The sequence below is a fragment of the Equus caballus genome, chromosome 4 (genome assembly GCF_041296265.1).
Source record: "Equus caballus isolate H_3958 breed thoroughbred chromosome 4, TB-T2T, whole genome shotgun sequence".
NCBI classification, from domain to species: domain Eukaryota; kingdom Metazoa; phylum Chordata; class Mammalia; order Perissodactyla; family Equidae; genus Equus; species Equus caballus.
Window position 1 is genome coordinate 105,103,940 of NC_091687.1, and position 17,225 is coordinate 105,121,164.

The 17,225-nt window shown below is 42.0% G+C and overlaps 1 long non-coding RNA gene across 2 annotated transcripts in view; it reads left to right on the forward strand.

The window, feature by feature from the left end:
• LOC138923839 (uncharacterized) overlaps positions 1-17,225 on the forward strand; it is a 52,603-nt gene that overhangs the window by 8,937 nt on the left and 26,441 nt on the right. Inside the window, exon 2 of one of the 2 annotated variants that reach the window (XR_011438019.1) lies at positions 14,026-14,108. The exons of the other annotated variant lie outside the window; for it this stretch is intronic. This is a non-coding gene — a long non-coding RNA (uncharacterized lncRNA). The remainder of the gene's footprint in view (positions 1-14,025; positions 14,109-17,225) is intronic. 2 annotated transcript variants of the gene reach the window in all.

The following is a 17,225-nucleotide window of genomic DNA, read 5'->3' on the forward strand; positions in this document are numbered from 1 at the left end:
CAAAGGTGAATAAAAATGGTTCTGCCTCAAGAGTTGATGAAGCAGTGAGAGCCATCTGATGAGTCTGTGAGGAATCATAAAAGTTAGACCCACTTTGTGGACAGCTCACTCTCCAACAGGACTTCCAAGACAGGAGATCCTTCTGAGCGAATTATGAGGAACAGCATCATGAAGGAAGTGGCACCTGAACCAAGGCCTGTGAGAGATCAAATTCTACCTGCAAGTGTGTGAGGGACAGGTATTCCTGGGCGAAGGGAGGGGAACAGGAAGAAAGTTAAAAGACGTGATGAGGGAATTATCTGCCCTTTTTTTTTTCTTTTGTTAGTGTAAATTGCTCCCCCACCCCCACCAAAAGGGGAAAATATCCCAGTTGCCATCCTAGTGACTCCACTGGGTATCCTCCCTCAGACGCGCTCTCCACCCTCCATCTTGTTCCGTGGCCCCGTAGCCCGGCTTTTCAGCTCTCTGTCAACCAGTCTCCTTGCTCCTGGCTTTAGATGGGTTCAGCCAAGAGAAGGCACAGGCAGGAGATCACAGAGTGGAAGAAAGAGAGCAGGAGGTACTACACCTCCAGGTGCTCCTTGCCTCACTGTAGGTTGGCAGGGGCCGCATTCCTTTACCAACAGTCATGGCTTCCTTGACCAGCCCCTCCCTATAACTAGTTTCTGGTCACTGCTCCCTTCCTGTTCACCAAGTTGTAATAGCAACTCCCCAGCATTACTAGCCCTGAGTGCTTCGTCATCATTTGTTGGTGTCGCTTAACACTGTCAGCACCTGTATATAAAAGTCCCTTCATTAAGCTCTCCCCAGTCACCCCTTTTTGGTTTCCCATCTGCTCCCTGCCAGGACTGTGAGTGACATGGAGACCTTCATAGTCAACTGAAGTTAGCCAATGATTGCTTTCAATCTTCTTTGTCTGATGTTTTCTTATTCTTGGTTCTAAGTGTCTTATTTTCTCATCTTCAAAGAGTCACATTAATGATACACTTCTCATCAGACCTATAAGTTGTAACTCTTTCACCTCTACCCTGAAGAGCGAGATATATCTTTCAAAACGTTCGAACTGCACCAGTGACAAAAGAAAGAATAGACAAAAATTGGATTTCACCAAAATTAAAATCTTTTGTGCTGCTTTATCAAGAAAATTAAAAGACAACCCACAGAATGGGAGAAAATATTTGTAAATCATATATCCAGTAAGGGACTTGTATCCAGAACATATAAGGAATTCTTATAACTCAATAAGAAAAGATAAATAATTCAATTTTAAAATGGGCAAAGTATATGAATAGACATTTCTCCAAAAGAGATATACAAATGGCTAATAAGCACATGAAGAGACAACACATCATTAGCCTTTGAGAAATGCAAATCAAAGCCACAGTGAGATACTACTTCATACCCACTAGGATGGTGCTAATAAAAGAGACAGACAATAACAAGTGTTGGTGAGGATGTGGAGAAATTAGAACCCTTGGTCACTACTCGTGGGAATACGGAATGATGTCAGCCACTTTGACACTTCTTCAAAATATTAAACATAGAGTTATCACATGACCCAGCAACTCCACTTCTTGGTATATATTCAAGACAAATGAAAGTATGGGTCCACACAAAAACTTGTACACAAATGTTCAAAGTAGCATTATTCATAATAGCCAAAAAGTGGAACCAACCCAAATGGCCATCAACCAATGAATAGATAAATAAAATGTGGTATGTCCATACGGGGGACTATTATTGGGCGCAAGAAGGAATGAAGTACTAAAACATGCTGCAATATGGATGAACCTTGAAATCATTACGCTAAATGAAAGGATTCAGTCACAAAAGACCATGTATTGTATGATTCCATTTATATGAAATGTCTAGAATAGGCAAATCCATAGAGATAGAAAGTAGATTCGCAGTTGCCTAGGGAGACTTGTGGGGAAATGGGTAGTGACTGCTAATGGGTACAGTCTTTCTTTCTGGGGCAATGGTTGCACATTTCTGTGAATACTGTACTTGGTCCTTCAATTACCCAGTTCTTCTAAGTGTCTTTTGGAAGCCTACAAGGCAAGAAAATAATTCATACCTACACGTAAATTCTGAAGGGTCTTAGAACTTACAAGCTTAAGAACATCCTCAGGGATCCTCTGAAACTTTCCCAAAAAATAAGATGTGGAGGGCTTGCTTCTTTCTAGCTTGCTTGATATTTTACAGTTCTCCAAATATCCTGTGTGAAGTGGAACTAATCACAAGCTTTTTTGCCAGAGTGTCTTATGTTAGGATAAAAGAAAACACCGTTTACCCACCTCCCAGAGCATCTCATTAACATTCTGCCCCTCTTTTCCTGTCTATTCATGACGACTAATGTTATTAAGAGAATATATGGCAACTTTAACCAAAGAGGAACTCCATAACGGGGACCATATATCTAAACTTGTTTATGCAGATCCCATTCCTGCACTGGCTTTGTGCTGTAGAAAGAGGACACTACAGGAAGCCAGGGGCCTCAGTGGTTATGTGACCCTGGGGAAATCACTCAGCGCAAAGAGCTGCCTCCATAAAATTACAGCCTCCAACTGGAGTATCTCTGGGGAACTCAACTCAAAAAAATGATCTGTCAACTTGAGCATCCATATCATCCACCTTAGCCTGAAATTTGAAGATACTGCTAGTGGTGATAAAGCAATGAGATTGTGCTAAAATTATTGTTGCCTGCAACACTCTAAATCTTTGAGATGAAAGATTTCCATGAAATCTTTTCATGGAAAATTCTAAAGTTCTAAGCAAATCAGACAGGCTGAATATTAATAAACATTTAGATGAAGTAAGTGAAACTGATTTTGTTTGGGTGCAATGGGAGCTGGTAGAGAGAGTGTTATAAACTGTGCTATCGGTGTTCTGGGAAAAAGGTAAATCATCTGAGATACATAAATCCTAGTAACCCACACAGAGATAAGCAGACATGAAGTACGTAAGCCCCAGAACCCTGTTGAGACCTCAAGTGTTCCCAGAACTGGCAGCAGGAGTAAGAATTTTGCAGAATTGAAGAGTCATGCCTCCAAATGCGTGTGGTTTGTAGAATATCCTCTGTGGGAAGAAAGTAATAGCTGGAGTTATGGAAATGACAGCTGATGAAAACTTGCTAATCTGAAGTCTGACTTGGAGCAATAGCAGAGAAGCTGAGAATTCTCTCTTCTAGTTCTGAGTCCTAGCTCCATATGCACCACGGGAATCAGAGTCAGGGAATGCACTGGTGGGGGGTGTGGGAAAGCGCCACGGAATGACGAGGAACCAGGCTGCTAGGGAGAGGAAGGTCTCACATGACCAGGCAGAGATGTTTCCCCGGCCATCGTCTGCTAAGTGTGTCCCCAGCGATGGAGCCTAGAGTTTACCCCTGAACCACACAGCGATTCCCCTGCATGATTTGTAATATCTGGTATGCCTAAGTTAACATCTCAGTGAAACATGCCACGCAACCATGCTGCTGCCGTGAGAGCTGGGGAGTAGTAGAAGGTTTGGGCATTTTCAATCTATTAAAATTGTAGGATGGATTAAGCTAGAGTAAAGCAAAACCAGAAGAGGGAAGAGACTTCTCTAGATTTTTGTTCACAATCAAAAGAAAAGGGAAAAATGATACTATCATGAACCAGGGCTGGGGTAATTGTGAGGGGAAAATAGGCAAGTTCGAGGACCTTGAAGATACTTGACAGGAGTGACTTGGTGACGAATTGCATATGGGGGTGAGAACAGAAGAATCTAGGTTATCTCCAAGATTCCTGGGTCCTCACACTGTGAAGATGTTGATACTCTTAACCAAGAGGAAAATAAAGGTACGGAACCATATTTCAGGAGGGAGGAAATCACTTCAGTTTTGAACCTGTTCGTTAACAAGATGCTTTGGCCTACAGGTTTCTCCCACCGGATTCACGTCACATTGTGTTATCTGACTTTTGCCATTTTTGTGAATAAAGATGTCCTGAGACTTAACCCGGGAACTCTAGCGGTGCTGCTCAGTATTCCACACCAGAACTATTCTGCTATTGCTCGTCAATGTTAGACTACGTGGACCTTTATTTACTGGCCTTTATGTCTTAAATCTAAATATGTCTCAAGAGGTTTTTCATATTCAAAGTACAACTCATTTCAGTCATACAACAGACACGTACGGATCACCTGGTATGTCCAAGAGATGTGGGGGTCACACACATGACTAAAACATGGTCCTGCCCTCAAAGGGTTAACAAGCGGATAGATGTTTTGATCAAGTCTTTGACATTCTTGGGGAAAGGCAGCTTTTCGAACCATGAACGACCTCTCCTTTGCTTGGTAGCTCTTCAACTACAAAGTAGGTCAAACAGGCACACTGTGTTTAGGGACTTATAAATGAACATAGCGCTTCTTGGATCCTGGCATTCCACAGCATAATTACCTACTCCTGAGCCTGCTGCCACATGCCCAGAGGGCAGAATGGAGAGCCAGGAGAGCTGACGTTCAGGGCAGTGCCGTGCAGACATGCAGAGCAAGCGGCCTCAAGACCAGACTAAGAAACAGATGGAGAGAGCGATGGGAGAAGAGACTGACTCAGCACCAGCAACGCAGCATCCCCCCTGTTTGGGGTACACTCGTTCCAGCCGCAGACCACCCTTGGATGAAACTGTACCCCAAAGAAGAGCAGACTGGGCAGCGGAGAACATCGCCGCATCCATTGATGTAAAACAGAGAAGGGGGTACAATTTGTACGCACGCAGAAAATGCATGGATGGATACACAGGAAGCTGTTAACCAGTGAGAACCAGAAATTATTCCTAAGGAGAAAGGCTGGGAGAGAGACTTCCTTTTCCTGTATCCTCTTTTGTTCTAATTGAATTGTTTTTTTTTTTAATTGAGGTAACACTGGTTTAGAACATTATATAAATTTCAGTTGTGCATTTCTACTATATTTCGATTTCTGTATAGACTACATCATGTTCACCATCCAAAGACTAATTACCATCCGTCACCATACACATGTGCCCAGTCACCCCTTTTGCCATCCCCTCTCCCCGCTTCCCCTATGGTAACCAGCAATCTAACCTCTGTATCTCTGTGTGTGTTTGTTGTTCTTTTAGCTTTTACTTATGAGTGAAATCCTATGGTATTTGACTTTGCCCGTCTGACTTATTTCGCTTAGCCTAGTACCCTCAAGGTCCATCTATGTTATTGCAAATGGCAAGATTTCATCTTTTTTTTAATAGCTGAGTAGTATTCCATTGTGTATATAGACCACATCTTCTTTATCCATTCGTCCATTGATGGGCACTTAGATTGTTTCCCATTCTTGGCTATTGTGAATAATGCTGCAACAAAAATAGGGGCACACATATCTTTACGCATTCATGTTTTCATGTTGTTTGGATAAATACTCAGCAGTGGAATAGCTGGATTGTATGGTAGTTCTAATCTTAATTTTTTGAGGATTGTCCATGCTGTTTCCATAGTGGCTGCACCAGTTTGCATTCCCACCAGCGCTGTGTGAGATTTCCCTTTTCTCCACATCCTCTCCAACACTTGCTAATTCTTGTCTTGTTAATTATAGCCACTCTGATGGGTCTGAGGTGACATCTCATTGTAGTTTTGATTTGCACTTCCCTAATAATGAATAATGTTAAACATCTTTTCATGTGCCTGTTGGCCATCTGTGTATCTTCTCCAGAAAAATGTCTGTTCAGGTCCTTTGCCCATTTTTTAATCGGGTTGTTTCTTTGTTGTTGAGTTGTATGAGTTCTTTATATATTTTGGATATTAACCCCTTATCAGATATATGGTTTGCAAATATCCTCTCCCAATTGTTAGGTTGTCTTTTCATTTGTTGACGGTTTCCTTTGCTATGGTGCTTTTTAGTTTGATGTAGTCCATTTATGTGAATTCTTAACACCAGTATGCATTACTTCTTCAATGAAAAAGAAAAAGTCAATAAGCATTCAAGAAATTTTAAAAAATAAGTACATACAAAGAATTACCACAGGACTTAGCAATTCCACTCTAAGGTATATACCAAAAAGAATTGGAAGCAAGGGCTCAAACAAATACTTGTACATGCCTCTTCATAGCAGCACGATGCCCAATAGCCAAAAGGTGAAACAACCCAAATGCCCATCAACAGATGAACGATAAACAAAATGAGGTCTATCCATACAGTGGACTATGACTCAGCCATCCTCAGAAAGGAAGGAAGCACTGACACCTGCTACAGTGCAGATGAACCTTGAAACCAAGCTGAGTGAAAGAAGCCAGTCACAAAAGATCTCATACTGTATGATTCAATTTACACGAAATGTACAGGATAGGTAAACCCATAGAGACAGAAAGCAAACTCACGGTTGCCAAGGGCTGGGGAGAGGAAGGAATGAAGAGCAATTGCTTAATGGGTACAGGGCTCCTTTTAGGGGGTGATGGAAATGTTTTGGAACTAAATAGAGGCACAACATTGTGAATGTACTAAATGCCACTGAATTAAAAATGGTTAATTTTAATGTTATGTGACTAACACCTCAGTTAAAAAAATTAATTTTTTTAAAAGTAGGAGATATAAGGGGGCCAGCCTGGCGGCCAGCAGTTAAGTGCGCACGTTCGCTTCGGCGGCCTGGGGTCTGCCAGTTCGGATCGTGGGTGCAGACATGGCACCGCTTGGCAAGCCATGCTGTGGTGGGTGTCCCACATATAAAGAAGAGGAACATGGGCACGGCTGTTAGCTCAGGGCCAGGCTTCCTCAGCAAAAAGAGAAGGATTGGCAGCAGTTAGCTCAGGGCTAATCTTCCTCAAAAGGTGGGGGGGGGGGGTGAGTAGGAGCTATAAGGAGGTAGCAAGAAGGTCACAGATCCCCCTGGCAACAGCAATCTGAATGTCAGTGACACATGGTAGAAGCCAAAAAAACTAGCTTGCCATATATCAGCCCAGAGTACTCTAAAAATAGTTCATTGAGGGGTCGGCCCTGTGGCCTAGTGGTTAAGTTTGCACGCTCCATTTTAGGGGCCTAGGGTTTCGCTGGTTCGGATCCTGGATGCAGACATGGCACCACTCATCAAGCCATGCTGAGGTGGCATCCCACATGCCACAACTAGAAGAACCCACAACTAATATATATATAATATATAATATATATTAGTTGTGTATATATATATATATATATATATACACACAACTGTGTACCAGGGAGTTTTGGGGAGAAAAAGGAAAAATTAAAATAAATAAATAAATAAAAGTTGGTTGAGAATAGAGCATAACAAGGTTAAATCAAAATTCAAAATAATGATCATGAAGCTTTCCCGTAATCCCGTCACACTAAGAACTATTTTCATTTTTAGTCCAGCATCGTCTTGACAACACATTTCTTGGAAAACACTGAATTAATAGCCCCTTCCGTTGACACTCCTTCTGCTCTTGGGAGCACATTGACTCCTCAGAATCAACTCATGAAGTTTCTTCTTGTTGACCTGGGCACATGTCCAGCTTAAAAAGAGAATCATTCAATTGTGGTTGGAACCGGCAGGGACCTGCCCCTTTGGGGTCCTCTGTGAGCCAGGTGAGGGAGCACGTGTGGAAAACCATGTCTTGGCATGAGCCACGGCTGCACTGTCCCTTCCTAGGCCTGACGTCATCACATCCCCGCCCCCTGCTTGCCCTTCCTCCTCCTGCCATCCACTTCATCACGTGGCTTGTGTTCTCCTTTCTGACTGGACACCTTTGAGCTGACCTGTGGTGACTCTCTGCTGACTTGGGCTTGGGGCCCTTTGCCATAAATATCCTTTGAGAAGCCCGAGTTCATCCTATATCTGGCCTTTGACCCCAAATAAATTAGATGTCACATAGGTTTCTTCAGTGTCACCCAAAAACCATTTGGAAACCATCATATTGTGTATAAAGGAAGGAAAAATCTTTATCAGTTTGAAATGGAGAAGTTTCACCACTGCTTTACTCTGTAATGATACGGTTGTATTCGTTTGCTTGGGCTACCATAACAAAGTACCACCGACTGGGTGGTTTAAACCATAGGAAGTCATTTTCTCACGATCCTGGAGGCTGGAAGTCTGAGATGAAGGCATGAGCAGGGTTTGTTTCTTCTGAGGATGGGACTAGAGCCTTAGAGAGGAAAAGGCACACTTCGCCCATTTTAACTGCCCGTAAATGCAGGCATGTTTAGAGTTCTCTACTAGCATCTGTTTTCTCTATGAAGATGGAGGCCAAGTCATCTTCTGGAAAGGGGGTAATGGTGGGGCTGGAGGCTTCAGAGTGCCATCTAAAGGGATATCACTGGGAATACTGAAGGCCAGCTACTCCTGCATTCAACTGCATTCTCTCCTAGTGGATGCTTCTCTGAGCTCTGGAAACCAACACCTTTTGGCTGAAAAGACCCATGCCATCTGGGGCCCCTGGGCACTGGATGCCTAGAAGGTCTCCTCCTCCTGTCCCATTGAGAGCCCATGTCCATTCAATCTCCTAGAGCCTCGGGAAGCAGGTACACCCACCTCCGCAGACCCCTTCCTGAACCTCCTGCATCCTCCAGACCTATATCCTGCATCCCAAGAGGCAGCTTCTGTTCTGTGTCCTGAGCCAGTGAAAGCTTTTGTTTCTAAGAAACAGGCCATTAATGATTTCCCTGAGTCCTAGATTTCAGCATCCTTCAGTTCCCTCCGTGTTCAGTACACATTCTAAGTATCTGTTGATGGGTCTACAGGAGTTCGTTGTCCTACTCTTGAAACTTTTCTGTAGGTTTGAAATTTTTCAAAATAAAAATGCAGTAAATGAATAACCCAAGAATCTGCCCAAATCCTTTTCCAGACTGAATCAGCTTGGGGTACTGTTGCCCCTGGTGAAGGCCCCTGACACCTCTCAAGGAGAGGGAGACGTTCCCTGGAACTGTCAGCGGCACTCAGGAACAAAAGCAAACTCGCTTAGCCCTGGAACCAGCCTATACAGAAACAGACACTGGACAATGCCAGGAAAGAGAAGGCTATTTGATGGATGGGGCGGGGTCACCACCTGCCCTTCGTGCTGCCCCTTCTCCTCAAGCGCTCCATCTACTTGCTGTCTCCCGTGAATTCCCCACTACCGCCAGGGCTGTACAACTGGCTTCTGCTCTAGTAGAACATGTCAGTTGGAGCTTCCTGGTTGGAGTAACTGTCAATTTAGCTTTCAATTTGGGATTGTCCGGTCTCCTTGTCCACACTCTCACCTCTGTTGTATGGGCTGTGGTCCAGTCTGCTAGCTGCTCACTCAACTTCCTGCTGACTTCTTGTCCTGCCCTTTGGCTCCTGGAGAGTTCCTGGCTCCTGACTGCTCTCTTGTCTGTGACCTGCTGCCCCTCTTGATTAACTTTCAGCTTTCTGTCTGCCTGACTTCAACACTCCCATGAACCATGCATGTATTCCTGATATTACTTAAACTACTGGCCACGACACTAGGTATTTCCTTGGGTCTCGTGTACCCTTAGCAGCCCCTGAGTTGTGTGCATCCAGCCTCTCTCCAGTTTTTTTAGACTTGGCATTAACACATTGTCCAGTGATGGACAGCTCATTGAAACCATCATGCACGCTTACAATATGCACTCAGCTTTTGAACAAACTCAGCATTCACAGATTCAGTTCTGAATCCGTCTCCTTGACCTTTATCTTGCATCTGGTTCTGCTTACATCTTTTGCAGCTGCTGCTTCTCCCATTTTTGTCCTCACTCCAGTGATTAGACTTAATGCTTTCCATTATTTTCCTAGTAATGATCTCCAAGCGTCACTCCTGGGATTCTAGTGCCCAACTTGGCTAAACACCCACTCTGGATTTAACTCATTCCTGGAACCCTGTTTGGTAGCATGTTCATGAAGGTCACTCCAGCCCCACAAGGAGGAATAGAACAAAAACATTAATCTAAAACTACTAGGTTAAAGAATAACAATGTCAATTATATATATATATTTTTTTAAGATTTCATTTTTTTCCTTTTTCTCCCCAAAGCCCCCCAGTACATAGTTGTATATTCTTAGTTGTGGGTCCTTCTAGTTGTGGCATGTGGGAGGCCACCTCAGCGTGGCTCAATAAGCAGTGCCATGTCCGCGGCCAGGATTCGAACTGACCAAACACTAGGCTGCCTACAGCAGAGCATGCGCTCTTAACCACTCAGCCACGGGGCCGGCCCCTATATATTTTTTAATTAAAACAAATCCCCCCCCAAAAAGATCAAAGATTCAAAAGTAGAAAGAAAAGAGAGAGAAAGAGAGAAGGAAGGAAGGAAGAGAGGGAGGGAGGAAGGAATAGAAAGAAAGAAAGAGAGAGTGAAAAAGAAGCTATAAAAGTAGTAGAAGAAAACTTAGGAACATTTTTTCATAACTTTGGAGTGGGAAGGTCTTTCTAACTATGACACAAAATCCAGACATCATAAAACAAAATATTCATAAATTCCTCTTTATAAAAAATAAAACATTTTAGCATAAAAAATAAGCAATGTCAAAACACAAACAAGAAATTGAGGAAAAAACATTTTCCATTATATCATACACCCAGGGCTAAGCTCACTAATATATAAAGAGCTGCTACAAAATAAGTTTAAAAAAAAAATCAACTTAATAAAAGAATTGGCAAACTATAAGAATAAACAGTTTACAAAAAACAAAATGCAAATGGCTTTAAAACATATAAGAGAGAGTCAACCTCACTCATAAAATACAAACGCCACTGGAACATCACTTCCACCTATCCGTTTGCCAAAAATCAAAGAGTTTGGTAACACAATCTGTTGCTAAGACCAGCAGCAAACAGGTGCTCTCATACTTTGCTGGTAGAAGTGTAAATTGGTAAAAACTCCTGTGGGGGGCAATTTACTGGTATCTATCAAAATTATACATGCATGTACATTTTGTTCCAGTAGTTTCACTTCTAGGAATTTACTTTATAAATATTCTCACATTAGTGTAAAATGATTAGAAATAAGATTATTTATTCCAATATTGTGTCATAGAATATTCAGAACACATTCAATATGTATTAAAAACAAAAATAATTTAATAAAAAATTTTAAGACTTTTTTTTACTTTATTTTATTGTAGTAAGAACATTTAACAAGATCTTCCCTCAATAAATTTTTAATTTATTAACCAATAATTGCTGCTATAGGTGGCACACCCACCACAGCATGGCTTGATAAGCAGTGTGTAGGTCCACACCAGGGATCTGAACCAGTGAACCCCAGGCCACCAAGGCAGAGTGCAAGAACTTAACTGCTATACCACAAGCCCAGCCCCCATCTTCCTCCACTTTATATGTGGGATGCCACCACAGCATGGCTTCACAAGTGGTGCATACGTACATGGCCAGGATCCCATCTGGTGAACCCCAGCCTCCCAAGCGGAGCACGTGCACTTACCTGCTACACCACCAGGCCAGCCCATTTTTCAAAATGCCTTCCTCACAAAAGCCTGAGGGTTATCTGCATTGAGAAGTCTAACATCTCCAGAATCTGTGCCTCTTGACAAGCAAGCTCGGCTCCTGTGGCAACACCCATCTCTCTGGTTTTTACTACTCCTCTGGAGCTGTTGGTTTATTGACAGATGGTATAGCAACGAAAATACAGCCACATGGGAGAGAAATAAAATCAATGAAAAAGAAGACAGAAACCCTCTCTCCAAACACATTCCTTTTTATTCTAGTAAATGTGATTCTGAAATTTATTTTTATTTATTTACTTTTTTTTTTTTTTTGGTGAGGAAGATTGGCCCTGAGCTGACATCTGTTGCCAATCTTCCTCCTTTTGCTTGAGGAAGATTATTGCTGAGCTAACATCTATGCCAGTCTTCCTCTATTTTGTATGTGGGACTCTGCCACAGCATGGCTTCATGGGAACCCCAGGCACTGAATCAGAATGCACAAACTTAACCACCACGCCACTGACCGCCCCCCAGAAATTTTTAATAAAAACCACATAAAACAAAACATTTACAGCAGGTGTGCTACATAGGAGGGTTTTAGGAAAGTGTCAAAACTGGTTATGGCTAGAATGAAAAACACTTTAAAGGCTTTTTGCAAAAGCTGGTCACCTCAATCTGTATAGCCATGGAGAAAAACAGACAACATATTTTTACCAGCCTTCATCTCCCTAAATAGCTTTTTTGGGGGGTATGCAATTAATCTGAAAGCTTTATTTAAACCTAAATCATGTGGATCGGTGTGGAAAGGTAAATCGATACACATCAGATTAAAGATAATGCAAAGAAACTGAGCGCCTATATGTTCAGAATATTTTTTAAAGGATCGTTTGTCTTTTTGGCTCAGTGCTAGAGAACAAGGCGGGTCGGGTCAGCGCGCTGTACACCGCAAACACGCGGAGTGACTCCGGGACTTATAGTGTCACGTGCGCTCTAGCGGCGCACGTTTTCAGCCTGGTCTGGGGAGATTACGCAACCGGCGGATTTGGTGTGACAGTTCCTATAATTTGTCACCTGGAGGCTGAAAAACGAAACACCTGATACGTGAAAAGAGCCACTTTAAAAAATTGTAAACAAGCCCGAAGAGGCTTTCCTCGGCAGTTTGCTTTCATTTTACGAATTGCGTTCTCTGGAGGCTGGCTTTTTAAGAATCAACGGTGCTAAATACCATGTTAATAAAAAAGCTAGCAATCAGCTTTAACAGTTTAAAAATGGCCATTTTACACTCGTCAAAAGCCAGAGTTGTGTCATTTCTAAAAATATTTTCATAATGTATTTGTTAAAATATTACAGAATAATATATGGAAAGAACATATGTAGTTAACAGGGTGAAATTCAGCAGTACCAGTTCAACAGGCTAGGTCTAAATTTTTTCCAAACTGTGAAGTTTTCCCCTCTTTGTGAAGGAAGTTGGAAAAAAAACTAAAAATAAAGCAGAGTTTTATTTTAATTACTGACAGACAACCAAGGTTTTATTTTTTTCTTACTTCTGGAATATTCCATTCCATGTTGGCCAAACACATATTTCATAACAAAAGCAGAAACAGAAGAAAGGAATTGTGGAAACAACGCCTGCATTAAGTCCAAATGCTCCCTTCTAAAACACTGTGTACCTGTTTGTTCCCTCCCATAATGCAAGCTTTATTTCAGGTAAACCACGCTCAGCTCCATCTCTCTCCTCTAGAAGGGCGGGATTCCTTCCACTTGTCAGTGTCAGGCGGGAGAAACAAGGCCAAAGGCAGGTTGAGCTGAGGTCAGGTCCTTGGAGATGCCAAAACCTGGTGCAGAGTAGAAAAGCAGAATTGGGGATGGGTGGAGGTCAGAACATGAGTCAATAGTCAGAGGTACCAAGGTCAAACGAGGACGCCAAAACCAGCGTCTTGGGGGCAAATCTAAGAACAAATCAGACAGGAACAGATGAATAGGCAAGTTAAAAGAGACTAAGAAGCATGAAATAAGTGAGGCTAGATCTGCACGGACGTTCTGTTTTGTGTGAGGACCTCTTCCTCTACCAGCAGGCTTCTGCTGGTCCTAAAGGAGCTGTTCTCTAAAAATATTAGGGAAGGAACCAAAAGCCATAAATACAAGATGGAGACTTGGTTGGGCACAAACACGCACCACAACCACCACAATCCCGAAAGTAAGAGCTACAAGAGACACACAAGCTAAGGATTAGCCTCGCTGTTGCTAGAACAATAAATTATATATAACTGAACTGTAGCATCCTTGGAAGACAAAGTTAGACTGATGTAATTCTCATCCCATAAGTCATTCATTAAAATATTTGTTAAATTCATACAGTCGGGCACTGTGCTGAACGCTGGGCATAAAAAGCTAAACAAAATACAGTCTGTGCTCCCAAGGATTTTGCAGAGAAAGAGAGACAAATAAATACACAATTTCAATACAGTGTGATGAATACATTGCAAGAGGAAATCATGGAGTGTTAAGATAAGATAGAAGGATAATGGAAGATTTCTTTCAGAAGGAGATGAATCTTAGCTGAGGACTGAAGAAGTGATGCGGCGGAAACAGCAGGAGGAAAAGCTCCCTCCTTACTTGAGTATTGTGTTTAATTATTCTCCAGAGCCACAGAGCAAGTGGAGAGAACTCAAAAGAAGACAATTGAATGGAGGTCCAGAAAACTCAACCTGTCTGCAAGGAGTGAAGGTAGTAGCATGGTTTGATCTTAAAGACTATTAAAAGTCTAATCCTCAAAATGCTAAAAACATACATAGAGACCGTACATTGAAGTTCTGTTTAGCTCATTCATGAGGGAACCAACAGAATGACAAAATGATTCCAAGGCAGATACAAGAAACAATGTACATATAGTTTATAAAAGAAAAGAAGACTAGAATAAAATTATTAAATTAGATATAAAACTCATTAATATCCTATAGGGCAATAAACCATCATCTTTAGGGTTATTTTCTCTAGTGACCAGAAATCATTTGCATTGCTCCTGAACAAAAGTGATTTTTATCTTATTAGTTTCTTACTTATTAACTTTTAACTTTTGTTGTAAAATATCTAAGCTCCATTCATTGGTAAATAGTAAGTTAAATAAAGTTTCGTTTGCCGAGTGGGGTGATCCTTGGATAGGCTTCTTATGTGACACCATAGCATAACGATAAAAATCACACCGCCGTGTTCTAGAAAACTTTTTTATAGTATCCAAAAAAAAATTTTACCCTCTGAAATTTACCAAACCTGAAGACATCCCACAGCAGAGTTGTGGCCATCCTCAGTCTCCACGAATAATGAAGCTAAAAGTTACAGTAAAGTAGATATGTTTTTCCTACCTGATTCTCAGGCATAAAGATGATGAGAATCACCTATGTTCCAAGCACTGTTTTTACATTTGTTTTCTCATTTAATCACCTCACTAATTCCATGTAGTAGGTTTTACTATATTCATTTCATAGTTGACGAAACAAAGAATCACAGACATTAGATAACTTGCCCCAAGAATAATTAGTAAAGCTGTTTGGGAGGGCCATTTGGCAGCATCAATCCAAATTTTAAATATACATATCTTCTGACCCAGTCAACTCTCCTTTAGAATCTATGCTCAAGAAACATTTGCTGTTTGGTACAGCAGTGTTTGTATTGATAAAGGAAAAGGAAGGAAGGGAGGAAGGGAGGGAAGAAGGACACATCTATGAGTCATCACAAAGGGATTGGCTAAATAAATTAGGATATATCCATATTATGGAATATTAAGCAATCTTAAAAATAAGTGAGGTGGCCTGGCCCCGTAGCCCAGTGGTTAAGTTCGGCGCACTCTGCCTCGGTGACCCAGGTTCGGTTCAGAAAGAAAAGTGAATATGATAAACCATACTTACCTCCAAGATATATTGTTCAGTGAAAGAAGCAATTTGCAGAATAATGCATTCATGAAAAATAAAATGTACTTATAAAACCTGGAAAGAACATACATGAACTGTTAATGGAGGATATCTCAGGCAAGGGGAGTGGGCATGGGGAAGTAAGGGAAGATAGAGGTGGTGGGAGGAGAATTTTCCATTTTGTTCTATACTTAAGCATTCCTAAAACCATTTACAATGGAAATTGATTACTTACACAATTTAAAAAAAAAATAATAGATGGTAAGAGTTCAGGAAGCATAACCTGCTGGAGATTACCCAACTAGTAAAAGGAATTTAAGTTGCAATTCAAACTCAGGTCTGGCTGACTTAAGGCTGTGGGCTTTGCCAATTGTTATTCACCTCACTGTCACCCATGACTGCATTTACTCAGGGATGTTACTGAGGTTGTGTGCCACATTTGTCAGGGAGAAAATTCCTTTAGAGTTAAGGACTGGGACCTGCTTGGCTTCTCCCAAGACCCTGGTATGGTTTTTCTTCTTCCAGAGCAATGAGAATTCTGTACCAGCACATAACTGCTTTTCATCTCGGTCAGCAGGAAACTCAGAGTCATATCCAGCACCTAACTCCCATATTCTGGTTCCAGGCAAGACAGTCTCAGGAACAAACTGGAAGTTAATTAAGTTGGGGTCCAGGTCCACATCAAAATGTGGCTACTGAGTCAGACCCAGCATGTTGGGCTAGATATCCTTCAGTCACCTCAGGAAAAAAGTCAGGATTCATCCTAACAGACGGATTATCAAACGTGAGTGTGCCTGAGAATCACAAAATACAGATTCCTCAGCCTCATCCCCATGAAAAGAATTGTACACAAATGTTCATAATAACCAAAAAAATGGGAACAACCTAAATGTCCCTCCACGGAGGAACAGGTAAACTGGGATATATTCGTAGGATGGAATACTACAATAAACAGGGACAAACTGCCGATACACCCAACAGCTTCGTCACTATCACAACTCTTATCTGACAAGTCAAGGAACCAACATAAGAGTCCTGCATATGCATGGGCCCCACCTACCAAGGCTGATTCATCTACTGCCACTGCTGGATGTCCAAACTGCCAGCCCCAGTGTGGCACTACTCTTTGAGGAGAACAACCACTTGGTAGCAGGTTGACTACATTGGGCCCCTTCCACCCTGGGAAAGACAGAAATGCATCTTGCCCAGGATGACATGAATTCCACAGATGGATTCTCCTTTCCAGCCGTCAGTGCTTCAAGGTAACACACCTATTCAAGGATTTAGATGTTTTTACCCACTGAAATAAACTCTGTCATAACAACGTGGAGCCGAGGGACCCACTTTACAGTAAAGGAGGTGTAACATTGGGCACATGACCATGAGATCCACTGATGCTATCACATACCATACCAACAAGAAGCCACTGGGCTAACAGAGGATGGAATGGCCTCTTAAAGATGTGGTTGGGGCACCAGCTTGGAGATGTACTCTGCAAGGAGGGATGTCATCCTCCACGACGTGATATATACCCTAAATCAACAGCCATCATATGTTGCTATGTTCTCAACAGGTAGAATACATGGTTCTGGGAACCAAGGGGTGGAAGTAGGTGTGGCCCCACTTTCCATCACCCCCAATTACCCACTTGGGGAATTTGCACTTCCTGCCCTGCAGCATTAAGCATTGTGATTCTAGAGGTCCTTATTCCCAGAGGGGATAACAGTTCTACCTAGGAACACAGTAAGAATCCAGTTGAACTTTCAGCCGTGGCTGCTAACCAGCCACTTTAGAATCCTTGTGCCAAGAGATCATCAGACAAGGAACAGAGTTACCATATCAGCAGGAGAAATTGCCTCTGATCATCAGTAGGTTGATGTGTGCTACACATTTATGTACTGTATTTGACACTCAGGTGATCCACTGTGACATCTCT